We start from the raw sequence: 27,601 nt of genomic DNA on the forward strand, positions 1-27,601 counted from the left end.
ATATCTAGAAATGCCTAATTATTTGAATAAGTTTTGGGAAATTAAATTATGCTGGTAAAAATTAAGCTTAAGGATTACTGATACAAAAACCATTTTCAAAGTAAGACATTACCAGATGATAAAACACATGCATACTTATATTTAAATTTGTAATACTGAAGTAACAGATCAGACAGCTAATGAATAGTCTACAATAAAACAGTCTATAGTCTATAAGCAAACGAGAAAAGTAAAACGTATGAGCAAGTCAAACACAGGCACAGAGTACAGTCAACTGTCTCTCTTTTTTTTTTTTTTGCGGTATGCGGGCCTCTCACTGTTGTGGCCTCTCCCGTTGCGGAGCACAGGCTCCGGACGCACAGGCTCAGCGGCCATGGCTCACGGGCCCAGCCGCTCCGTGGCATGTGGTATCCTCCCGGACCGGGGCGAGCCCATGTCCCCTGCATCGGCAGGCGGACTCTCAACCACTGCGCCACCAGGGGAGCCCCAGTCAACTCTTGATTATCCAGGGACAGATTAATTACAAAGTCATGGCATTTGGACAAGGTTAAAGTGACTACAAATAAGTGAAATGTCTATGTACTAGAAGACCATTGTTAGGAATCCAGTATTACTACCACAGCATGGGAAGTCCTCTCCAGCAATCACATTCATCTCATTTAATTTTTGAAATCTAAACCAACACTAAAATTTAGCAAAATTTTCAACTGCTAATTAGAAATATCATTCAGTGATAAACTAGAACAAAAATTATGATATGAAAAAAGATAAAGGACATATTAATTCCATTTTAATCAATACTGAGTTCTTAAAATAGACTACAAAAATAGGAAAGCTTTTAGCACGTCTTCTCACTACAACCTTGATAAGGCAATGCTAATTTGGTGAAACTGGCAACAAGCACAGAATTGGTCTAAATGTTAGATGTCCTTTCCACTACGGTTATACTGTCTACTTTATAGTATACTCTGGGTTGGTTTCATTTTAACTCTGTGTTGGGTTAAAGTCTGGGAGTCCCCACATAAATTGCACCGTTTACCAAAAGCTGAAAATCATATCAATATCAACATACTGCATAATTTAAACATAACTGAAGAAGCTAAGTCAAGCGAGTATAGAATTTTAAATTAACAACAGACAGAGGCCCCCTTATGGAAAATAACATCATTGACCTTAACTGGTTTAGATCTACAAAAACAAACTCCCAATACAATTGGACCATCCTTTTATGAGAATTCCTTTAAGTATTCTGCATACATTTCATCAATATAAAGCAAATCCTCTTAGAAAGTGATAGATATTGTTAGAGGTAACTTAGTACATGAAAATGTGTCCAAGTCCTGGTTGATGGTTCTTTTGTTTCAGATCACATATAAAAATAAAATTCCAATACACCCAAAGAGTTTGGGCTTTCCTTTGGGGTCAGGAGAACAAATCGTTTATTGTTCTGTTTATTTTTTTTAGTGCATTAATGTTATGGGAATCAGAGAAATGATTGACTGATTACTCCCTGGTTGTGTTTCAGATGTTGAAAAGTAAAGAGACGTGGTATCACTGGATTTTAGAGAACTTAACAGAATATGATTCAAGAACTTTCACCGAGGTTCCCCAAACACAAACTTAACATTAGAAGAATGTTGATAAAGCAGAGTTGAACTGCAGGGGACAACAAGCTTTGCAGAAGGCGGCAGGTCTGAAAAGCACTTCCCCCAAAAGGGAAGGAGGTCATCACGGGTTAAAGAGAAGGGAAGAGACAGGGTGTCAGCACCATCTCAATTCAGTTAGTTCAGCTCAATCTGGTCTTGGCTTCGTTCACGCTACATTTCTGTTTGGAGAGAATCTGGAGAAGTCTGCATATAAACGCCCGCTACGAGAGCCAGGTTTGAGGCCTTTAATTTATGTAACTATGCATACACTGTGTCTCCAGACTGCTAGCAGTGTGCATCCAAGAATAAAAAAAAAGAAGCGACCTTAAGACGATTCAAGATAAAAAGAAATTGTTGAGAGAATAAAAGATTAAAGTTTAGTAGCAAGAACATTAAAAACAACGAACCAACACACATAGTGCGGTTCTGGCCTGTGGAAAGCACTGCTCCGCGACCAAGGAACTAGCCTCCTGTCCTTGTGCAGCAAGACCCTCTCAGGACTCCAGGTGGCTGCTTGTGAACAAAGAAACAAAAGGGAGCTCATGGCGGAAGTAAGGAGACAAGAGAAATGTGAAATGGAACCAAATTTAGAAAAGCAATATTTTCAAAGGTGAACGGAGGCAACTGTACTCACTGGATAATAGGGGATGAGTTTGGGTCAATTCGAAGGGACTTCTGGAAGGGAGGAACTATTTTCTTCTTTAGAAAATGCCATAGGATGCACAAAACAAACAACTACTTTAACTGAAATCACAGGAAAAGACCAAATGGATGTCAATTAAAAAAATATTTATGGGGCTTCCCTGGTGGCGCAGTGGTTGAGAGTCCACCTGCCGATGCAGGGGACACAGGTTCGTGCCCCGGTCTGGGAAGATCCCACATGCCGCGGAGCGGCTGGGCCCGTGAGCCATGGCTGCTGAGCCTGCACGTCCGGAGCCTGTGCTCCGCAAAAGGAGAGGCCACAACACTGAGAGGCCCACATGACACAAAAAAAAAAAAAAAAAAAAAAAAAATATATATATATATATATTTATTTATTTATGTATTTTGTGCAATGGATAAAATTGGAAATGAGTACAATGGAAAAAGGAGTACAACAGGGTTTATGAGAGAGGTTCTGTCCCTAGAGCGGTAACAGTGATCTTGAAAACAGCACAACCGAAACTGGGGCTAGCAGACACTTATCCTGGTGCTCCTTTCATGCCAGGTAACTACTTCCTTAGTCTGATGACCTCGACAATGTTCCATTACATAAACATGCCTGAAAAAATTCACTAATTGTGATCTATCACTGTCATGAATTAACTTCCAGGAAGGTAGGATCTGGAAGTCTGACCCAGTAGGACATTCTAGCTCTGCAAATTCACTCCTGACATTCCAGAGAACATGACAGGGAGTTCTACCACAGGAAGGAAACACTGGTTGAGGCCTCCTTGCTAATTTGAAAACTACTTTTGGAATCTGCAATTATTTCTTAAAATAGAGGTTTAAAAATCTCTGTATTCAAACTAGATTTTAATTTGCCTAGTTTAAACCTGTTTTGAAACTTTCGTAAAAAGCCACGAGGAAATGCTCTAGAAATTATCAAAAGGCTACATTATGCTGCTTGATGAGAAAGAGAGGCAGAGGGCCAGGGTTTTGCCTGTGATTAACAATACTTGTCTTAGATTTGGCTAGTGGATCTGTCTCAAGAAGTTCCATTCTTTTGAATGAATCAAAACTGGGTGATGACAAGAAAACTATCCATACTTCACATTACCATAAACGAAATGAAAAGTAGGCAACGTGCGACCTCAGCCTAGAAAGTCAACCAGAGTTCAATTTAAACAGGAATATTAAGGAAAATCCTCCTTTCCACTTTGTAAATATGTAATTTACCCACTCAAATAGGATATAAAAAGAATCAAATATATTTACAGTATAAATAACTATTAGCTGGTACTTTATTTTTTCGGCTAATTAGGTCATTAATGAACATTAACTGCAAGAAATCCATGTAAACATCATCTGTTTGGTGTGTACAAAGAATTCTGTCTGAGGACAAATATATTTCACAGAATTTATCATATTTAGTCCATTTTCCAACACATAAACTGCCCAAATGTAGTAGATATAAAATAGAACAGATTTTATTTTAAACCTTCGTTATCATAAAACTGAACTTACACACATTTTAAATGTTGGAAGGACTGAAATTTTCATGGTCCTCATAACTTCTCCATAAAGTTTACCAGGACAGGTATATATAAAGTTAAACTACTCCCTTCAAATGCAGCCATTTCTCTAAATAATCTTTTAAAATTGTCAGGTTTTTCTAATGTTTATGGCTTACAGGCCAAAATCACTTATTAAATAACTAGAAATAACCACCTACAGCACAGTGATTTCCAATCTAGCCAAGAACTAAGAAGTACTGTAAGAGATCTAAGAATTCTGTACACTGAGTAACGCCTACCTATGTCTTTCCAAATACAGGTAGAGGCCATTGTTATTTGTAAAAATTTGAAAATCAAGAACTATATTAAAATAAATATACTGGATTATAAATATAGATATGAAATAAGCAGTTGATGAATGAGGGAATACTAAATTAATACAATTTCAATTTACTAAACTAGCAAATCTTATTGGTTTCACCACCTGATAAACTTTTGGTCATTCTGTATTTTCTTAACCAACAAATACAAAATGGATCATGGGCTTGTAAACCGTCATGGTGTTAAAAATGGATCCTTGATTTGAAAAGGTAGCATGAAGTATTGAAAACAAGGCATGCTTTTTTAATCCAACCCTAAAACTTCAATGAGCTCTAAAAGGACATTTGCTCGAGTCCAGGGAATGTGGAACACAGCATGAGAAATGTGAACATTCTTGGTAAACTGACATCATCATGACAACTTTGGCAGGGCTCCAAGTGTCTGAAGCAGAACTGAGTCTTGTTTATGAAGTGGGAGACAGAAAACTTGGGCTTTCTGATTTACACCTTGGCAACCAGTAGAGATAGTTAAAAGAAAGGGAACACTTTTTATGTACAGTAACTGGTAAGTTTCAGTAAAGAAATGGGAAAAGGAGAAAAGGAAGCTATTTGAAAAGTTTAAAACTGACCCCCCCCTCCTTCAGAATGAGTCATTCAGAGTGTCTCTCCTCTCTAAATATACATACACACAGAGACTTAAAAAAAGCCTATTTATGAAAGTAATATAACCACTTTACAATTCAGAAAGTAAGAATAAAATAACCCATAACAGTTCAAATTCAACAGAACTACCCTGATTAGGATTTTTGGCTAATATTAGTACCTTCTTGCCCCAACTGCTTTAAGTCAGGGTCTTTAAGATATTAAGTATGGACCCAAAGACATTTAAATTTGGTATAAGGAAGAATAAACATTTCTACTCAAACTTGTGGATGTCAATATTCCTGCCAATACATGAGGTCTAGCTGTTACTACTTCAAACTAAAGATAAGACCCCTTCTCTCTAAGAAATGTGAAGAGAGTTTTTAAATGTAGTTTTAAAAATAGCTTTAAATGTCAAATAAACTCATAGTTCGTGAATCACTTCTTAAAGTTCTTATTTGGATGTTTGTCCTTTATTTTAGCAAACTATACATTGAAGAGTTTTCATTTCTACTTTATACAATAAAAAGGTAATGTGAGTTTTAAAAACATCAAAGTTCATACTGGAGAAGCAAACCAAGTGATGGCCTTCTAGTTTCAAAATACGCATAAAACCCCACTGGTCAAGGTTCTACATTTCTGTTCCACATTAAGTTTTATGGTCTATCAGGAATGTAAAGCATGATGTTTCAATAAAATTGTGATTTATTAGATAAGTTCCTACTTTTTTGATAAATGTACTTTGGTTTTGAATGGTACCCCTATTTTTAACTGGAAAGAGAGCAAACATTAGCAAAAGAGTTTATGAGAAAGCTGACACAGCATTTTTCTAGAAACCTGTATCTTAATTTCTTAGTCTTTTAGTTAAACTTCTGGTACTTCTGTCCCCTCAAGTTTAAATTTTATAGTGCACTGTTGTATTTCCTTACATCATTAAAAAAAAGAGAGTTTAAAGTAATCAATGACACTATTTTAATATAACTAGGAAGTAATTTTCATTCAATTGTGTTAAGCCAGAAAGGAGTACTCAGGCACCACATGAAATGCATTTGAGTGCCTTAGTCATATATCCCTTTTAATCACAATTATATATTCACTTTCTTGGCTCTCCAATGGTTTGAAAAGGTTATCTTTAGATTTATTACTCATTAATCTGACTCAAATTTATCAGTAGAGAAGACTTATGTAAAATTATTGATATAAGCAGGAGAACAACAATTACAGTTCTTGGTCCTAATTCAACTCTGATATAAATAATACATTAATAAAGGTTCAGACATTTTGCAAGAAAAGCTTTACAGTGGGGATTAAAGGGACTGCATGACACAAGTTTCACACAATTCAACCAAGTTCACGAATATACGCTTCATTTAGCCATGAGTTTAACCTTGCTTCATTTAGCCGTGAGTTTAACCTTGAGAAGTGTAGAGATAATTAGGTTCAAGGATGACCTTAAACATTCAATGTCCTGGAAACCTGGTTAATAAACATTCTAGGTAACATCCTGAAAAATGAAAATGGATGTGTTTCTAAAGCAATACCTTCTCTTTTTTTTTTTTTCCAGGCCTTTTACTTGAACAGAAAACATCACTAATCTAAAAACCCAAATTTTGCTCGGCATGACTCGATGCCACAGTTCAAGTCTGACCAGCTACCCTACATTAAAATTCTCAGTACATTCTTTGAAAAGATGGATTAAAATACCAGTTTCTAGGCCGTAAAGAAATGCCTGTGAAAGGGAATCTTTTCTTCAGTGTAGGTACACAGCTGTTGATATGCAGATTTATGGAATTCTGTGTGTCTGAAATACATGTTTGTGCAAACGCATCACGTCTAAAATGCCCAAATTTAAACGGAAAAATACAAATTAAAATGATTAAAAAGTGCTTTTAGAGCCAAAAATTCTCAATGTTTAAAGCAAAACCGGTAACTCTTTTCCTTCTCAACCCCCATGCCAAACAAAGCCCTTTTGAGCAGCTGCAGGATACCCTCTTATCAGAAACAGGCAGGCACCAAATTACAAATGTATGGTTATTCCAAAAGTTCATTTACTAATCAGTTCTTCAAAACTTTGACATCTTCCCAGAGAAACAAGATGAAAATTGGGGATTAAGCTGCCAGATCAGCACACAAAACCTGATTTAACACATAACAGTACTGAGACAGGGCCAGGAGTTCTACAGAACGCTGATTTAGGGTTGGCCTGGGGTGCGTCTTCTTGCGCTGCCATGCTGGTCTGAGAGCAGGGAATGCTGTCCTTCTCACTGTGGGCCCAGAACTCTGCCAGTGCCAGTCACTGTTAGAGGATTTGGGGGTATATGTTCCATAAGGCAAGGCTGGGCAGTAGCCTCTAAGAAACCGCATTTTCAGGAGATGAGGGGCAGAATCAGGCATTTGGGGATGACAAGCTGAATGGGAGCATGGGAGGAGTTGGCAAGGGGTAGGGAGGTGAGATGGAGAAGAAAGTGAAATACTGGCTGGCCAAAAAGTTCCTTCGGGCTTTTCCAGTACGAAAAACCCGAAGGAACTTTTTGGCCAACCTACTAGAAAGAGGAGGGGGGCAGGGTCTAGGGGTAGGCTAGTGAGGACTGATACGAGCGAGAGTTTACCTCCCTCCTTTCTGTGCATCAACTTTCTCTTTCCCCAGGATTAAAAAGACCAGACCTGTGAGCATCTGTGATTATGAGGGAAGGCAAAAGTCTCCATGGAAAACGGGTTTAGAAGGATGAGAGTGGAGGATGGAGAATTCCACGTTGATTTGGGATCTGTAGAAGAAACTCTCTAGCTGTGACCATGGGATAGAGGAGCTCTCAATTACTTCCCTTTGGGAATTGCTGCTAATATGTACGTGGTATAAATTCAGACCACGAAGGGACTCAGAATGTAAATAACAAAGCAAATGAGTTCAATTATTTCTTTTATTAATAGAAGACCAACTCACACTAAATCTTTCAATTATAAATTTCCATATGCCAACTAGATCATCTGTTGCTTCTGACAGAGCACTGAGTTTTTAGAAGAGTCAGATGTTAATATGGAAATAAAAGCTATACTGATTTTTTATTTAGAATGAGACCCTATATGTACATCTTTTTTCACTGATTTTTATTCCATTTATGTTAAATTAATATTTTTAAATGTCCTGGATATAAAGAAATGCACAAACAAGTTCCAATCAGATGCTAATAGAATCGAAAGCATTTAGTTTTTTCAATAAAAGTTTTCTCAATAAAAGTTTTTTCAGGATCCCACATGCCACGGAGCGGCTGGTCCCGTGAGCCATGGCCGCTGAGCCTGCGTGTCCGGAGCCTGTGCTCCACAATGGGAGAGGCCACAGCAGTGAGAGGCCCGTGTACCGCAAAAAAAAAAACCCCAAAACAACAAAAAAACTATAGTTTCCATCTTTTCTGGATATATGCACAGGAGTGGCATTGCTGGATCATACAGTAATTCTATTTTTAGTTTTTTAAGGAACCTCCATACTGTTCCCCATAGTGACTGCACCAATTTACATTCCCACTAACAGTACAGGAGGGTTCCCTTTTCTCCACACTCTCTCCAGCATTTATTATTTGTAGACTTCTTTAAAAATATATTTATTTTTGGCTGTGTTGCGTCTTTGTTGTTGCGTGTGGGCCTTCTCTAGTTGCGGTGAGCAGGGGCTGCTCTTCGTTGCGGTGTGCGGGCTTCTCATTGTGGTGGCTTCTCTTTGTTGCAGAGCACGAGCTCTAGGCGCGTGGGCTTCAGTAGTTGTGCCATGTGGGCTCAGTTGTTGTGGCTCGTGGGTTCTAGAGCGCAGGCTCAGTAGTTGTGACACACGGGCTTAGTTGCTCCGCGGCATGTGGGATCTTCCTGGACCAAGGCTCGAACCCGTGTCCCCTGCATTGGCAGGCGGATTCTTAACCACTGTGCCACCAGGGAAGTCCTATTTGTAGACTTTTTGATGATGGCCATTCTGACTGGTGTGAGGTGATACCTCATTGTAGTTTTGGTTTGCATTTCTCTAATAATTAGTGATGTTGAGCATCTTTTCATGTGCTTATTGGCCATCTACATGTCTTCTTTCGAGAAATGTCTAGGTCTTCTGCCCATTTTTGATTGGGTTGTTTTTCTGATATGAGTTGTATGAGCTGTTTGTATATTTCAGAATTTAATTCCTTGTCAGTTGCATCATTTGCAAATATCTTCTCCCAGTCTGTAGGTTATCTTTCATTTTGCTTATGGTTTCCTTTCTTGTGCAAAAGCTTTTAAGTTTGATTAGTTCCCATTTGTTTATTTTTGCTTTTATTTCTTTTATCTTGGGAGACTGATCTAAGAAAGTATTGCTATGATTTAAGTCAGATAATGTTTTGGCTATGTTCTCTTCTAGGAGTTCTATGGTGTCATGTCTTATATTTAAATCTTTAAGCCATTTTGAGTTTATTTCTGTTTATGGTGTGAGGGTGTATTCTAACTTCACTGATTTATATGCAGCTGCCTAGCTTTCCCAACACCACTTGCTGAAGACACTGTCTTTTCTCCATTGTATATCCTTGCCTTCTTTGTTGAAGACTAATTGACTGTAGGTGTGTGGGTTTATTTCTGGGCTCTCTATTCTGTTCCATCGATCCATATGTCTGTTTTTTTGCCAATAGGACATTGTTTTGATTACTGTAGCTTTGTAGTATTGCCTGAAGTCTGAGAGGGTTATGCCTCCAGCTCTGTTCTTTTTCTTCAGGATTGCTTTGGCAGTTCTGGGTCTTTTGTGGTTCCATATAAATTTTAAGATTATTTGTTCTAGTTCTGTGAAAAACGTCATGGGTAATTTGACAGGGATCCCATTAAATCTGTAGATTGCTTTGGGTAGTATGGCCATTTTAATATTAATTCTTCCAACCCAAAAGCATGGGAATATCTTTTCATTTCTTTGAATCATCTATTTCCTTTATCAATGTTTTACAGTTCTCAGCATATAAATCTTTTATTTCCTTGGTCAGGTTTATTCCTAGGTATTTTATTTTTTTGGATGAGATTTTAAAAGGTATTTTTAACTTTTTCTTTCTGATATTTTATTGTTAGTGTAAAGAAATGTAGATTTCTGTACATTAATCCTGTATCCTGCTACCTTGCTGATTTTGTTTATCAATTCTAATAGTTTTTGTGTGGAGTCTTTAGGGTTTTCTATATAGAGTATCATGTCATCTGCATATAATGACAAATTTTACCTCTTCCCTTTCAATCTGGATACCTTTTATTTTTTTTCTTGTCCAATTGCTGTGGCTAGGACTTCCAATACTATGTTGAATAGAAGTGGTGAGATTGGGCATCCTTGTCTTGCTCCAGAATTTAGTGGGAAGGTTTTCAGCTTTTCACTGTTGAGTATTATATTGGCTGTGGGTTTGTCAAAAATATCTTTTGTTTTTCTAATTGAAGTACAGTTGTTTTACAATGTTGTGCCAATCTCCGCTGTATAGCAAAGTGACTGAATTATACACATAGAGACATTTTTTAAATATTCTTTTCCATTATGGTTTATCAAAGGAGATTCAATATAGCTCCCTGGGCTATTCATTAGGACCTTGTTGTTTGTCCATCCTAAATGTAATAGTTTGTATCTACCAACCCCAAATTCCCAGTCCATCCCTCTCCCTCCCCCACTTCCCCTTGGCAACCACATGTCTGTTCTCTATGTCTATGAGACTGTTTCTATTTTGTAGATAGGTTCATTTGTACCATATTTCAGATTCCACATATAAATGATATCATATGATATTTGTCTTTCTCTTTCTGACTTACTTCACTTAGTATGATAATCTCTAGTTGCATCCATTTTTCTGCATATGGCATTATTTCATTCTTTTTTATGGCTGAGTAGTATTCCATTGCATATACATACCACATCTTCTTTATCCATTCATCTGTCAATGGACATTTAGGTTGTTTCCATGTTTTGGCTATTGTGAACAGTGCTGCTATGAACCTAGGGGTGCATGTATCTTTTTGAATTATAGTTTTGTCTGGGTATATTCCCAGGAATGGGATTGCTAGATCATATGGTAATTCTATTTTTAGTTTTTTAAGGAGCCTCTATACTGTTTTCCATAGTGGCTGTACCAGTTTAAATTCCCACCAACAGTGTAGGAGGGTTCCCTTTCCTCCACATCCTCTCCAGCATTTGCTATTTGTAGACTTTTTAATGATGGCCATTCTGATTGGTGTGAAGTGATACCTCATTGTACTTTTGATTTGCATTTCTCTAATAATTAGTGATGCTGAGCATCTTTCCATGTGTCTCTTGCCCATCTGTATGTCTTCTTTGGAGAGATTTCTATTTAGGTCTTCTGCCCATTTTTCGATTGGGTTGTTTGTTTTTTGTTGTTGTTGAGTCGTATAAGTTGTTTGTATATTTTGGAGATTAAGCCCTTGTCTGTTGCATCATTTGCAAATATTTTTTCCCACTCCATAGGCTGTCTTTTTGGTTTTTTTTTTAATGGTTTCCTTTTCTCAACAAAAGCTTGTAAGTTTGATTAGGTCCCATTTGTTTATTTTTGGTTTTATTTTTATTGCCTTGCGAGACTGATCTAAGAAAACACTGGGACGGTTTATGTCAGAGAATGGTTTGCCTATGCTCTCCTCTACGAGTTTTATGGTATCCTGTCTTATGTTTAAGTCTTTAAGCCATTTTGAGTTTATTTTTGTGCATGGTTACAGGGTGTATTCTAACGTCATTGATTTACATGTAGCTGTCCAACTTTCCCAGCACCACTTGCTGAAGAGACTTTTTCCCATTTTATATTCTTGCCTCCTTTGTTGAAGACTAATTGAGCATAGGTGTGTGGGTTTATTTCTGGACTCTCTATTCTGTTCTATGGATCTGTATGCCTGTTTTTGTACCAATACCACACTGTTTTGATTACTGTAGCTTTGCAGTATTGTCTGAAGTCTCGGAGAGTTATGCCTCCTGCTTTGGTTTTTTTCCTCAGGATTGCTCTAGCAATTCTGTGTCTTTTATGGTTCCATATAAATTTTTGGATTATTTGTTCTAGTTCTGTGAAAAATGTCATAGGCATTTTGATAGGGAGCACATTAAATCTGTAGATTGCTTTGCGTAGTATGGCCACTTTAACAATGTTAATTCTTCCAATCCAAGAGCATGGGATATCTTCCCATTTCTTTGAATCCCCTTTTATTTCCTTTATTAATGTTTTATAGTTCTCAGCGTAAGCCTTTCTCCTCCTTGGTCAGGTTTATTCCTAGGTATTTTATTTTTGGGGTGTGTAATTTTAAAAGGTATTGTCTTTTTACATTCCCTTTCTGATATTTCATTGTTAGTGTAAAGGAATGCAACCAATTTCTGAATGTTAATCTTATATCCTCCTACTCTGCTGAATTCATTTATTAGATCTAGTAGTTTTTGTGTGGAGTCCTTAGAGTTTTCTATATATAGTATCATGTCATCTGCATATAGTGACAATTTTACCTCTTCTCTTCCAATTTGGATACCTTTTACTTCTTTTTCTTGTCTGACTGCTGTGGCTAGGACTTCCAATACTACTTTGAAGAGAAGTGGTGAGATTGGGCATCCTTGTCTTATTCCAGAATTTAGTGGGAAGGTTTGCAGGTTTTCATTGTTGAGTAGTATATTGGCTGTGGGTTTGTCAAAAATGTCTTTTATTATGTTGAGATTTTTATTTGGTGAGAGTTTTTATCATGAATGAATGTTGAATTTTATCAAATGCTTTTTCTGAATCTACTGAGATGATCATGTGGTTTTTGTCTTTTCTTTTATTGATGTAGTGTATCACACTGATTGATTTGCATATGATGAACCATCCTAATGACCCTGGGATGAATCCAACTGGATCATGGTGTGTGATCCTTTTTATGTATTGTTGGATTTGGTTTGCTAATATTTTGTTGAGGATTTTTGTATCTATATTCATCAGTTATTGGCCTGTAATTTCCTTTTTTGGTACTGTCTTGGTCTGGTTTTGTATCAGGGTAACAGTGGCTTCACAGAATGACTTTGGGAGATTCCTTCCTCTTTAATCTTCTGGAAGAGTTTGAGAAGGATCCACAAAAGATCTTCTTTGCATGTTTGGCAGAATTCCCCAGTGAAGCCATTTGGTCCTGGACTTTTGTTTGTAGGGAGTTTTGAAAATTACAGATTCTATTTCAGTTCTAGTGACTGGTCTATTCTGTTTCTTCTTGATTCAGTTTTTGTGGGCTGTATGTTTCTAGAAACTTGTCTAGGACATGACTATTTTTTTAAAATAAATTTATTTACTTTATTTATTTAGTTTTGGCTGCGTTGGGTCTTCATTGCTGTGCACAGGCTTTCTCTAGTTGTGGCAAGTGGGGGCTACTCTTCGTTGAGGTGCACGGGCTTCTCATTGTGGTGGTTTCTCTTGTTGCGGAGCATGGGCTCTAGGTGTGTGGGCTTCAGTAGTTGTGGCTCACAGGCTCTAGAGCACAGGCTCAGTAGTTGTGGCGCACAGGCTTAGCTGCTCTGCGGCAAGTGGGATCTTCCCGGACCAGGGATTGAACTGTGTCCCCTGCACTGGCAGGTAGATTCTTAACCACTGCATCACCAGGGAAGTCCCTAAGACATGACTATTTAATCACTTTGACTACACTGAAATCACACCATCTTTGGCAAGTGGATTATAAGATGCCTTCTGATTGTGATTCCATGCTGTCCTATGACTATGTGGAAATACTTATTAATGGAACCTGGACTTTTCTGATTTAGAACTATTACAGAGCTGGGGGAGTTAATATAGGGAAGGGGAAGTAGTGGAACTTGTGAAGAAAGGAGGAGGGGGAAATGGATAGGGGGAATAAGGGAGAACTAAAACTCTCAGAAGTCAAGAAACAAAGTTTTGTCATTACAAAGATTATAAAGTCTTCTATTAGTAAACTGACTAGTTAGAAATGAATCATTACAAATAATATAATGACTCATACAAGATGTCTTAGATGGGTCTATGTTAAGAAACTGATAAATATTAATTAGGGAAGCCAAAGAACCACAGACAACATACATGAGGCATAAATCATCTTGATAATCTAAACCAACAAATTCATTAGCACTATCAAGATACAGTAAAAATAAAGTAATAATTTAGTACCAGAGGTTGTTTCTGCTTCATGTTTATGTTTTGTGTACCTTACATTGAAATTCCTCTTAGTGGTGAAAATATTATTATTTTTTTTATTTTACTATTTTTTTTTTGCGTTACGTGGGCCTCTCACTGTTGTGGCCTCTCCCGTTGCGGAGCACAGGCTCCGGACGCGCAGGCTCAGCAGCCATGGCTCACGGGCCCAGCCGCTCCACGGCATGTGGGATCTTCCCGGACCGGGGCACGAACCTGTGTCCCCTGCACCGGCAGGCGGACTCTCAACCACTGCGCCACCAGGGAAGCCCGTGAAAATATTATTTAACAATACAAACAAAACAACATTAGCAAAGGATTATGTGAAAGAGTTTCACAGATTTTGTGTGCACTTCTAAATGTTAATAGCTTCATATGAAAGAAAAACATTAAAATACATATATGTGCCAAGTTTGAGACAACTATAGTATACAATACGTTCTATTTCAGTGCCTAAAAGAGTGCCTGGTACCCAGCACATTAGGTCAACAAATATTTGTTACATGACTAAGTGAACATTAAGGCAAAGGAGAGATAGCTATGGCTAGAAGAATTTAGTTTTCATCTGGGAGAATCCAAAATTAACTCTAAAAATCGCCAGCACTACCTGCACATAAGAACTTGTTTCTTTTCTATCTACAATGCAAATTTAAAACTTTAACAACACATTTAGCTAAGAGAGAAACAAGCTATAACTCTCTCTAAACCTCCACAAAAGCAGGATTGACATTTTGATCACCCCAGAACGGGCTAGAAGAGACCACAGAGCAAAGGCCAACTCCCTTGATTCACTGATTAAACTTGGCCCAGAGAGGTTAAATGATTCGCTTGAGGTAACAGAGCAGAGCAGCAGTTAGAATTCTAGTCCTATGACTTCCCTCCAGTGTTTTACTCTTTACCGTGTTTAAATAAATATTTTGTGAGAAAGCAGATGTCATGGGCAAGGTAAGTGAAGAGTGAGTGACAGAAAAAGCTAGTGTGTTTGCCTGATGATAAATTTACCATAGAGATCACTCTGTCACTGGACTCTGTTCCAGAAAACTCCACAAACAAATTGTCTTTATAGGGCATTAAAAGAATGAAAATTTGGAGCAGAGACAGAAGGAAAAAAACTTCAAGAGAAAACAGTCCTAAGATCATTATCTGTATTGAAGAGCTCATGTCTAATGATGGTATTCTACGTTTTTTCCAAAACTACCTAGCAGGTATACAATTTTACAAATCTATATCTAATTCCTTTTTAAAAAGACTCTCAAAACAAGAAGCTTATGATGAAGAACAAAATAACACTACCTAGAATTGTATACTTAGATAAGTAAACAAAATTTTCTTATTTTGTATCTTTGGAATAGATACATTTTAGATATGGCTGTTTTATCTGGATTTCTGTTTATGATAATTATTCATATGTCAATATTTTACTTTAAGAAATCAAGAACAGGAAGGAAAGTGGAAAATTACTAGCTTTCCACTTGCATTTCAGAACTTCACAACTCAATGTTTCAGTCACTAACAAGAGGTGGGGGAAAAAATTCAACAAACATACAAACACATTGGAAATTTCTTATTTTATTTTTATCTTCTTAAATAATGACAACTAAAAATTACTGGTTTCATCCTGATATTTATAAATATAGGGGAATGAAGGGATTTTTTCCTAATACCTTTAACACCCTTAAGTTTGATCTACGTTCACAGACAGAACAAAGAAGAGTGTGTTAGCAGGTAAAGAAATATTCCATAGAAGACATGGAGGCTTTTTAAGCAAACAGAAGTAATAAAAAAATTATAAGCGGACCAAACTGAATATGATTTAGGTCTACACAATTGTTGAAAAAAAGAACATTCAATAGAGTTCAGGAAAATTCCATACACACTTGTTATTAGAGAAGGCTTATTTTAGAAAATGAACATATCTTCAAGTACTCTGTTGCTACGAGCAACATTCTTAGAACCACATTCTACTGCCTGAATCAGGTCGTGATTACCTCCAAACAGACCTTGCCATTCTAGAGAAGCACTTTCCTTTCATTCAAAATTTCTAAGGAAACGGCTTTCATCTTAGGCAACCAAACATCTGGCTTCTTGGTTTGTTTTAAGGGGCAAAATGGGAAAAGAATGAATCACCATGAAGCAGGTCAGGTTAGCAATTCTTTCCTATTTCAAAAAAAGTTAGTCTCCAAAATCTTTTCCTTGAGAAAATGACTAATTCAAAATGCACTGATAACGACAGACCAGGGATTTTCGAATATGTCTCATGACCATTCATATTAATCTCCCACGTTTGCTTTCTAAACTCTTACAAGCTGTTTAACTTTATAATTCTACAAAGGAAAAACGCCAACTAGGAAAAAGAGTGAAATTATTCAAATTTTACTGCTGGGCTTTTTGAGTTTTCCAATCACAATTACATAAATGTAATTCTGGGGACTCCTTCCTTTGATTCGTAGAACATGCTCTTCTATTTATCTCTTTCCTATTTAATGGCCAGTTTATTTACTACTCTGCTCCTCTGCCCACTTATACTTGTTTAAATTCCTCAAAAACATAACAACAACAACAAAGATGACAACTACTATTCCCACTACCACCACATATTGAGAACTTATTGGATGTCAGCTATTGTACAAGTACCTTATATATGTCTTTTGATCTCCACTATGGTATACGGTATTACCATGTCAATTTTACAAGTAAGGAACTGAGGTTCACCGAATTAAGCCATATACCCCAGGCCATATGGCTAGCAAAGAGCAAAACCAGGATTTGAACCCGGGTTTATATGACTAAGCCAGAAGTCTCCAGTAAGGTGTGAAAGCTACCTCTTAAGAGAACCATTACTGTGACGATATTCTGAAGATTCAAGACTTATGGTTTTGCTGTTAAAACCTTTCCCTAATGGCTTCTGTTGTATGTATGATTTTAAAATAAAAACCCTAATGGAGTTTTGGGTCCTGGCCACGTGGTCCCCCCTGCCTTGGGGGTTCAGTGCTGTGCTACCTTACTCCTTCCTTTCTGAGCTCTAGGGACACTGACCCTCTGTGAATTTCTTTCACACAAAGAGCATGTATCTTGCCTCAAGGCCTTGGCACACTCTGTTCCCTGTGCCGGCCATACTCTTTTTTTTCCTAACGTATCATTCAGGTTTCAGCTCACAAGTCATCTCCTCAAAAAGGTTTTTCCTGAACTGAATCTAAAGTAGCTCTTCCTTTTTAGCTCTGAAGACACGTTGACCTTTTCATTTACAGCCTTTATCTCAATGTGGAGTTGATTAGCACCTCTCCTCCCTGGACCGAGAGTTCCCCGATGACAGTGTCTGACTTTATCTTGTTTGACCTTGCACCTCCAGTGTCCAGCACAGTGTCAGGCATGTGAACTGAATGGACATCAAGAAGAGCCAATAAGACCAGGAAAAAGGCCAGCCTCCAATTGTTTCATCAGCTCCACCTGGTACGCTAAGGCATGCCGGAAGTAATGTTACCTGCATGGACACTTTCACTCTTTACAAAACTGTTTTATCGAAAGGAAGGAAGGAAGGGAGGAAGGAAGAGAGGGAGGGAGGGAGGGAGGGAGGGAGGAAGGAGGAAGAGAGGCAAGGAGGCAAGGAGGGAGGGAGGGAGGAAAAAATTTCATCTAAGTCACAAGTCACACCTATTTCCTTCAACAGTAATCTCTAGAACACTACAATTTTAAGTAATTTTAATGAATCAGTGAGATATAACTATAAATAACAACTGTTAATAAATACAGCAGAAGGCATATATCCATATTAGCAGTGCATTTCAGGCACATCATTCTGGGGGCTGCACGAAGACTACTGTGACTGCTATTGCTCTAGGCATTTCTAAGGATCCTCTTTGGTAACTGCCTCTGAAATGAACTTACTAACTAAACAGGAAAACCATCCTCCTCACTTTATGGCGACAAGCCACCACCTTTCCGTTGGCACTGTCTGTCCCCTCCTCTATATACACAGGACATACTCAGCTTAGCCCCCACCACTGAGCTCGAGTGACACACACAGGCCAGGAGAGCTGCAGCAGATCTGACAGGTTCAGTCAGCCCGTGGAGGAAGGGACAGAGGAGAACCTTTCAAAGAGCGCATCAGACGTGTGTGCTTCCCAAACTGGCCCTGGAAGTAACACAGGTGGGATGTGCCAACTGCCATGCGGTGACGGTCCAGGAACTAAGAACTGCCTGCAGATGGCGCTGCTCGTTACAGAAAGTCAAGTGAGACCTCCCAGTTGGCCAAAAGGTGCCCGATTTTAGCCTTCTTTGTGCCCTCCTTGGTTGAGGGGGATCCTTTCATACCTCAGGGGCACCATCAACTTCTTCCTGATGCTGTGAGCTTAGCTTTCCACTTCTCTGTTGGGCAGCCCCGATACTCTTTCCTAAGAAAACCATTTAACTCAGTACATGGTTCAGAATTAAAAATAACCAGGGCCTGGGGGCAGGGAGAGGTGAACAGGCAGAGCACAGAGGATTCTTAGGGCAGCGAAATGACTCCGTATGATATTAAAATGATGGATACACGTTATTATAAAGTCGTCAACCCCATAGAATATACAACACTGCTACAGACAGACTGACAATATCTGTGCCCCCATCCACCCAAATTCGTATGCTGAAATCTAATCCTGAATGTGATGGTATCAGGAGATGGGGCCTGGGATTAGTGCCCATATAAAAGAGACCCTACAGAGCTCCCTCCTCGCTTTCACACATGTGAGGACACAGGCCTGTGCCTTGATCTTGGACTTCCCAGTCTCCAAAACTGTGAGAAATGAATTTCTGTTGTTTATCAGCCACCCAGTCTATGGTATTCTGTTATAGCAGCCGGAACAGACTACAGCAAACACCAAGTGTGAACGCTGATGTAAACTAGGGCTTCCGGGTGATGAAGATGGATCAGTGTAGGTTCATCAGTTTTAACAAGTATACCACTCTGGTGGGGGGATATATAGGGGAGGCCATTTATGTGTGGGCAAGAAGTATATGGAAAACCTTGGAACCTTTCCCTCAATTTTGCCGTGAACCTAAACTGCTCTAAAAAATAAGGTCTATTAAACAACCACCATCACCACAACTTCTTTCTGTGTCAGATGTCTTCTTTAAAAAGACAAAGAATTAACTGATAGAAGATGCCAGAACAATTTTCTGGAGGGGGTCATGTAATCCACGACTGCTAGACTCTCTCTAAACTCCCTTCATCTGCAAGGAATGTCAGTTTACTCCAACTCTTGTGGCCATAGCAATGCCTGGGTGGTGAAAACAGGCCACTAGAAGGTCAGAGTCAAAGGAAGTAGTAGCAACCTCAGCCAGGCCGGAATTCAAACAATGTATCTATTAGAAGCAGGTCTGGCTACATAATTCACAGAGCCCAGGGCAAAATGAAAATATGGGGCCCCTTGTCCCTAAATTATTGAGAATTCTGAAACAGTGATGGCAGAGCATTCTGCCAGGCGTGGGGCCTCTGTGACGACAAGGACGCATCCTGTGCAAGCCGGGGATGCCAGACCCAAGGGGGAGGACCTGAGAACCTTCCCCAAACTGCCCAGCCGTCCACTCAGTTCACATCCCTCCTGCTGTGACATCCATACACTGTATGTGGCAGGCTCTGTTCAAAAAATTGTCTCCTGCTTTTATTTTCAAAGTAAAACATTCCCATAGTTTTAACAGTCAAATGGCACTAAGTGTGTTACAATAAAAAGAGCAACAGCAGCTCCCGCCTTACACCTTTCAACCTGATGCCTGCTCCCCAGAGCTGTTCATTTTTACCTCTTTGAGCATGTCTTCTGATATCTGTCTCTGTGTTTCTAAATAGGTATGACTAGTATATATCCTCTGTTGATTTCCCGTCACATAGGAGGCTTATGATACCACCTACACTCACTCTACACTCTCTTGTCCCAATCCTCCCAACTAGGTTCCATGACAGTTTAATTTGGGGATTAGAATCAATATTCAGTGTTTATATGATACAGGTCACAGTAGAACCAAAAGGATTACATTCTTTCCTGTGCAATATTTAATCCCCATCTGCAGGGTAAATAACTGCCGTACAGTTGCTTTGTGTTTTAAGTAACTAATTCTTGCTGATCCAAAGCATAAAACCCCTCTCAACATGGTCAAACACATCAGGTACGGGTTCTCTCTTTTTAAAAAAAATGATGCTCATGATCACCTCCATTCATTCCTTTTCTGGAACACCTATTATTCAAACATTGAGCCTCACGCTGTCTACTTTGTTTCTCTTCTTTCCTCTCAAAATTTTACTTTCTGGGAGAGTTCCTCATCTTTAGTTATACAATCATTCCACTGAACTTCTTTACTTCTGCCATATTTTTAACTTCTAAAAGAAGAGCTTGCTTATTCTGTTTCTTTTTAAAATAAAAACCTTGGTTTTGTTTAATAAAATATCTTCTATCCTTTGATCTCTTTCAGACAATCACGGAACTTTTCTTCTGATTCCTGGAGGGCATTTGTGCCAAGATTTCTTTTTCCCGGTATGTGGTTTGCTTGGACAGTCTTGTTGCAGACACTCCCCACAGGCGGATGCTCCTTGGTTGCCTCACCTCAGAGGGAGGCACTAAAATTTGGATGCATGGGAAGCTCTGTGCAGGTGAATGGACTTGTCGACTTGTTAATTTCACTGTAGTCTGATCAGCTGGGGAGCACACTATTTCATTAGGGAACCCCCCAATGTTAGTATCTACAGACCCTTTACTGGGGGATCACCTTTCCAAAGGAGAATCCTTCCACCTGGATGAGTTACACTGGACAGCAAACACTCCAAAGCCAAGTGAGGGAGCGTTCTGGGGGTTATACCAGCTGTTCCGACTTTCACAGACCTCCGGTTTTTAATACTGGCATCTCATCTTCACTATGGTTCCATTCTACTGAAAATTTGAAGATTATGGGTGAAATTTCCATTATTTATTCTAGAGACTTAATATCTTTCATGCTCTGTCCTATCTTCTTCCGTTTGTTCTTAAGGGTCTACCCCCTATTTGCTTCTTCACTTCATCTTTTTCTTGGTTTTGGGAAAGAGCAAATACTCAACATTTGTGCTGAATTGGCACATTTAATCAGAGTTCTCCCTTTGCTTCAGACCTCAAACAGAAATTCTGCTATTATGGCAGCATTTCCAGTTAGGTAGAAATATATTTCTACTTAATATTCTTTTAAAAATACTGAAATTCTCACAGGTGACAGCCTTCTGATTTTTACCTAATCCTTAGATCCTACCATGCAACTGTAAGGAAACAAAGCACACTCCCATCAGGTCTCAGGTGCATGAGTTTTCTTTCCTCTCTGTCATCACTACCATCACCTTCATCATCCCACACAGGAACACATTCATATGCGGACGACCCACTTCTGGGATCACCTAGAGATAATCTTGATATCTGAGACTGGCTCCTTACCTCCTGCACCTGCCCTGCCCATAACCACACACATCTGACCACCTCCTCATAACACTTTTTGTTGGCAGGAGCCCAAGGACTCTGGCTATTTTTAATGTTAGAACGAGTTAAGCACGATGAGGAAGGCAAATCTTTGATTGGCTGCAAAAATCAATCAAAAATATAATGATATCCCCAAATTAAATCAAAATAGTTTTGGATATTTGTTTCCCTTCAATGAAATAAGAAGGAAGAATCCACCAAAATATTACTTATTAACAACTTCAATAGTACGATTAACTGTAAATTCATTTGGGTGCACAAGTTAACTCTCTAAGTTTTGATTTTAGATAGAAAATTATTTTCAAAGTATTTGGAAATCTGACATCCCACTCTCCCCCTCCCAATCAATAGCAAATGGAATGAAGACATTCTATGAAAGACTTTACATCAGCATTTTATAATTTCCCAATATCCCGTTTAAGACAATTATTTTAGAAAAATATGTAAACCAGTTATATTTCCTAGTAGAGTTTATAGAGTATATTATGATTACCCCATATAAAATCAGCATCAGTTAAGTTAAATAGATAGGTAGAAACTGGAATGGAAACCAGTCATTCAAACATCTTTTGAAGACCTATGTGCCAGGTTAATAATTAAAATGTTGAGTACAGTGAATGTTTTTACATCAATGTGTACCTCCATTTAAAGTGGAATCGTCTACATGTGTTGCTTAACAATGACTACTGTCAAGCAACTGTACAAAAATAAAAGTTTATAAACCATTTCTGCCACCTTCAATAGCTACTAGCTACTATCACAGCTGGTCTGGCAAGGAGGGTGGGAAGGCAGAAGACAGAGGTACCATAATTGAACATGCAAATCCTCAGTATTTGGACTAAGTAGCTATGGTCTTCAGTATTTCCCATACTAGATGTTCTAGCTCCCAGAATTCCTATTCCAGGATACAGTTTCCTCATCTTTGCATCACCTTCACTACTCATACTTCCTTTCCATTCTAGTACATTTACCCTCAGGTACCCAAATGATCTCTCTGGAGTATGTCATTTTCTAGGGTCAGACCTTTTCGTGTCCTTTGTAAAAGACTTTCAAAGAATTTTAGTGGGTTTATAAGGATCTAACTCGTACTGTATTCCTAAATTAAATGTGCTTTAAGTTATAAATAATATTTGAAATTATAATGTTCCTTCAGTTGCTAAATATATGTAGCTAATCAGTAATGGACAAATGGAATGTGTGATTTTCTCAGTTTTTCATACTTCAGTTTAAAGGCAAATTACAGAAAAGAGAAAGAAATTATAGAGAAGCATGAAATGCTCAACTATAAAGCAACTGATATAAGTGTATATGGTTTAACCAAATGATAACTAAGCTGGGATCAAATGCCTAACACTGTGCAAGATGTCAAAGAAAAAACTTCATCTTTTTTTTTTTTTTGGTACACGGGCCTCTCACTGTTGTGGCCTCTCCCTTTGCGGAGCACAGGCTCCGGACGCGCAGGCTCAGCGGCCATGGCTCACGGGCCCAGCTGCTCCACGGCATGTGGGATCTTCCCAGACCCGGGCACGAACCTGTGTCCCCTGCATCCGCAGGCAGACTCTCAACCACTGTGCCACCAGGGAAGCCCCAACTTCATCTATTTATACTACAATCTGCCCTTCCAGTTTGTTTCAAAAGAGGAAAATTCGGGATATTTTAAACATCAAAACAAAAGAATGTATACTACTGAGGAAAGATGAGCTGCTTATCAGCAGAGTTTGCATTTTGAAAACAGTAATATACTACTGATTATACAGTTATCCATTTGTGTACCTCTCTGTAAAACTGTACATTTTCATCTACAGTGAATTATTTTATATTGACTAGCTAAGATTGTTCTTCCAAGGCAAAGTCTATGGCAAACACAGAATGTCAAGTATACAATCACTTAACTTATGTACCTTTATATCTAAATTCATATATCAAATTTGCTTAAATTAGAATAAACTGCAGTTGTAGCTTGTAAGTATTCAGCTCTATCAATAAAGAATATGAGGGATTTGGCTGTGAGTCCAAATTGATGAGTCTGACTTAATCAAAACAGAAATATTCCTGAAAAACTGGATATACCACAATATTCCTTGTGATGATTACAAAAGCATACCTATGTTTCTTAAGGGAAAAAAATATTTTTCTGTTTCAAGGCCAAAAAAATATTACTTAAGAACACAGTAAACCTTTAAAACACCAATTATTTTCAGGAAATCAAAAACAATTGCCTAGCCATTAACTTTATCATGGCTTCATTCCTCTGCAAAGGTAAATTTACTTTTTGGATATTACCTCGTCGTTGTTTCTTTATAAAATGAATATAGTGTCATAATTGTACACTTAATCATCCTAGTTAGAATTACCAATGATCATCTACGTGTTATTTACAGCTGGTAAAACTGAAATAAAATTTCTTAAGACTTTCTCTGATTAAGATTTTCACCTCTTGGTGGGAGATCCCTTCTGATCTGGGCACTGAAAGCCTAGGTCGCAGGCTTCTTTCCTAACAAATCAAGCTTCACTAAAAGATTTTAAATTTTATGCAAATGTTAGAAAAGGCTTAAATGAGCTAACTCAATCCCCCCCGCCCCCCGTACCCCTAACTCTAGGAGCTCTGGAACATTCTGAACTTTCATAAGAGATAAAGCCTTTGAAGATTTTCAGTCATCAACACATAGAAAGGAGGGTTGTTCTAAAGAGGCTTGGTAACTTCCTGGAACTTTCTGAAATACCACAGGAGAAGCCCTTACCAATCTGACTTTAAGGCACACTCTGGTCGAGGTCAGCTTTCTGATACCATAAAAGGAATAATTTCAATATCTCAGGGCCATAAGTGTTCACCCCTGCCCTTCCCTCCCCCCCACACAGAGCATGCAACACAGAAACAGCAAATGTGGGAGAAAAGCAAAATCCAAAAGCAAGAACTATATTCATTGATTTTATAAAAGTCTGATGTGCTAGTGTTAACAAAGGCACGTTGTATCTTGTGAATGCATTAATGTTAGTAAAACACACTTATAAAATTCTCTAATCTAGCTCATAGGACTGATGTACAGAAAATTACTTTATAAACATAAGGCAAATGTTACAGCAGTAGAAAAATGTGGAAAAGGTGCACCAGTACATGAGATAAAGATAATCAGATCGAAGTTGTAAAATACGTGAGCATACCATGTACCAGGCACATGAAGTAAGTTGAGGAGGAAACTGATCTCCAGAGTGTTAACTTAATGAAATCACAGAGTAGTGAGTGGCAAAACAAAAAGTAAAACCAAAGATCTTTATAGCCTGTGCCTTTGGTCACCTACAGGAACTTATAAAAATGGGCAAAGGACACTAAGATGGAATTTTCATTTCTAGCCTTCACAAAGAACGCTGGTTCAGAATAGTAATTTAAAATATTGACCAGAACCTTCATATATATACAGAATTATTTTTATTGGGAAACAATAAACATCACTCCAATTGCCTTTAACTTTGATGTTCTATTCTGGCAATGATAGATAGTTTAGTTTATTCAACAGAAAAAAAATATTAGCCATTCACAGCATCATGAAATACCATTATTCCACACCCACAGCTATACTAAAGCAACAGAAACCATCCTGATTTCGAATATTTTCTTTATTACACAAACATAACATGGAGATTTCCTGTAAATCCAATAAAAGAGTCTAAATATCTCACAGGCAGTGGTACAAAAATCTTTTATAAGATCATGGTTTCAATTTTTGGTTCAAAAAATATGGACACTATAGGTACATATCCTTTATCTATTACGATGGGGAAATGGAAGAGGGGGTAGAGTTGATCAGAACTCTAAGGACAGTGACTGCATACTTCCTGACTCGTTCCTACCCCCACTGGACAGTCTCATCCCACCCATGTCTCATTTAGGATCCCCCCCGCTTCAGGCTCCAATCACTTCTTGGTTATCTACCCCCTCTGCCACCAGCACCTCATCACAGGGCCTTCCTCTGAGCGCTAATCTTAGAAAGAAAGCAATGCCATTAAAATAATGCAAAGAAAGTGTGGGGTTTTTTTCCTTCAGTAAGAGTTAAATCTCTGGAGGTAATGCACAGGATAAGTAAAAGTTAAATGAGGAATTCCACTGTTAGGTAGGGGAGGATTTATGGAGGTGGTGGAATGTGTTCAAAACCTCTTCAAATAATATTCCTTAGGTGTTGCTTAAAGTTCTTAGTAAATGATACATGGTCCTCCAGACTGGACTCCTGTTAACACTTCTCTCCTCTCCCCACCCCATGACCTGGCAGGAACACCACTCTGTAGTTCTACCCACTATACCATAGTTCAGTTCGGAGCGCCTTCTAGATGATGAGGCCCCTCGGGTTTCCCTCTTTGGTGCTACTTTTTAGCTACAGTGCAACACAGTAAGCAAGCCTCTTCCAGGCAGGCTTATGGTTCCCGTCTGCTTCCGGGACTGGTACACTGCTTGGCATAGAAGAGTCCTCGCCCAGTACGTGCTGCACAAATGAATTTATAAATAAAGGTATGGCAAAGGCTGCCCCGGGAGAAAGTAAGAAAGAGAAAAGTCTTTAAAGTGTATTACATGTATATATATTTAATAGGAAGGGACCTGTGCATAATAGAGAAACATTCTTATTCACTCAGATCTATCCATTCAAACACCTAAAGGGACGTAGACTAGGAAGCTGGGCCAATGCAGCTTTTTAATCATCTTCTTCATCCACTTTTACAAGAAAGTCTAACGACTACATCATAACATGAGATAAAGTTTGATTAAAGCCATTAAGGAAACCTAAGTATCAGAGTCAACCAGCAGTTATGCAACAAAGAGGAGTGATTCAAATTATATTTTGCTTCCGGCTAGCTGGGAGGTCTACATACCAAAGCTGAGTTGGCAGCTCCTAGTGGTTGAGAAAGTCCTACAAATATTCTGGAAAAACCAGTGGGTGGAATTTAGGTCCTCAGTAATAATACAGCTTTTATTGCCAACAGGTGAAATGTAAGGTTGAGAAACCAAATATCACTATATTAGGGTCAAGAGCTTCACAATGAACACCCTGCATTAAAAACAAACAAACTACACTGAAAGCTAACAGTACTTTTTATTAAAAAAAGTTTTTTTTTTTTTTAAATGGAGAGGAGTTACTGATGCTAAGCTGCAAGGACAAGGGCAAGTTGAGAATCTACAAGAACAACATCTTTATCTCCCTTAAGCCTTCCCTATGCCTTCTGGCAGAGTTTCCGTTCTTCATTTACAACCTTGCCATTCAGAGCTGTAAACTGATTCCTGTCAAACAAAACCAACAGCAATAACAACAAAAAAAGCCCACATCAAATAAAAACAGTAAACACTTCACTTTCTTTTAAAATATATCTATGTAGGGCTTCCCTGGTGGCGCAGTGGTTGAGAGTCTGCCTGCCAACGCAGGGGACACGGGTTCGTGCCCCGGTCCGCGAAGATCCCATATGCCGCGGAGCGGCTAGGCCCGTGAGCCATGGCCGCTGAGCCTACGCGTCCGGAGCCTGTACTCCGCAACGGGAGAGGCCACAACAGTGAGAGGCCCGCGTACCAAAAAAAAAAAAAAAAAAAAAAATCTATATCTATGTAAATCCCTTCCTCGCTGCAAAGCCCAAGAAAATCGCCTGTATTTAAATAAAACTGATCAACTACTGCTTTCAAACGGTATTAAAAAAAATTTAACGAATAGCAACAATGCTTAGGGTTTACATTAGATACTTAATTTTTTTTTTTTTTTTTTTTTTTGCACTACATGGGCCTCTCACTGTTGTGGCCTCTCCTGTTGCGGAGCACAGGCTCCGGAGGCGCAGGCTCAGCGGCCGTGGCTCACGGGCCCAGCCGCTCCGCGGCATGTGGGATCTTCCCGGACCGGGGCATGAACCCATGTCCCCTGCATCGGCAGGCGGACTCTCAACCACTGCGCCACCAGGGAAGCCCCAGATACTGATTTTTGACTGGTAGAAGAACACTGCTTAGTAGATATGTTTATGCATATAATACCAGCTGATATGGGTAAGAGCAGGCTTTTCCCTACTATAAATTCAGCAGCAATAAACTGGTTGTTTTAGACTAAGACTACATTTTGATCCTAAGACTCAGACTAAGCCTTTTTCTTCTCCTAAGATATTTGATTTTATAACATCTAGGGATAACCCAAATTCTGATGATTTACAGAATGTATGCTTCTCCTTTGAGGCACTCTTACTCTTCACCTAGTTTCCAGATTACCTCTCTGA

General features: G+C 38.7%; 1 protein-coding gene across 2 annotated transcripts in view; it reads right to left on the reverse strand.

The window, feature by feature from the left end:
• GAREM1 (GRB2 associated regulator of MAPK1 subtype 1) overlaps positions 1-27,601 on the reverse strand; it is a 204,968-nt gene that overhangs the window by 84,134 nt on the left and 93,233 nt on the right. The gene's annotated exons all lie outside the window — the stretch shown is intronic.

This window comes from Delphinus delphis, chromosome 13 (assembly GCF_949987515.2).
Source record: "Delphinus delphis chromosome 13, mDelDel1.2, whole genome shotgun sequence".
In the NCBI taxonomy this organism is placed as follows: domain Eukaryota; kingdom Metazoa; phylum Chordata; class Mammalia; order Artiodactyla; family Delphinidae; genus Delphinus; species Delphinus delphis.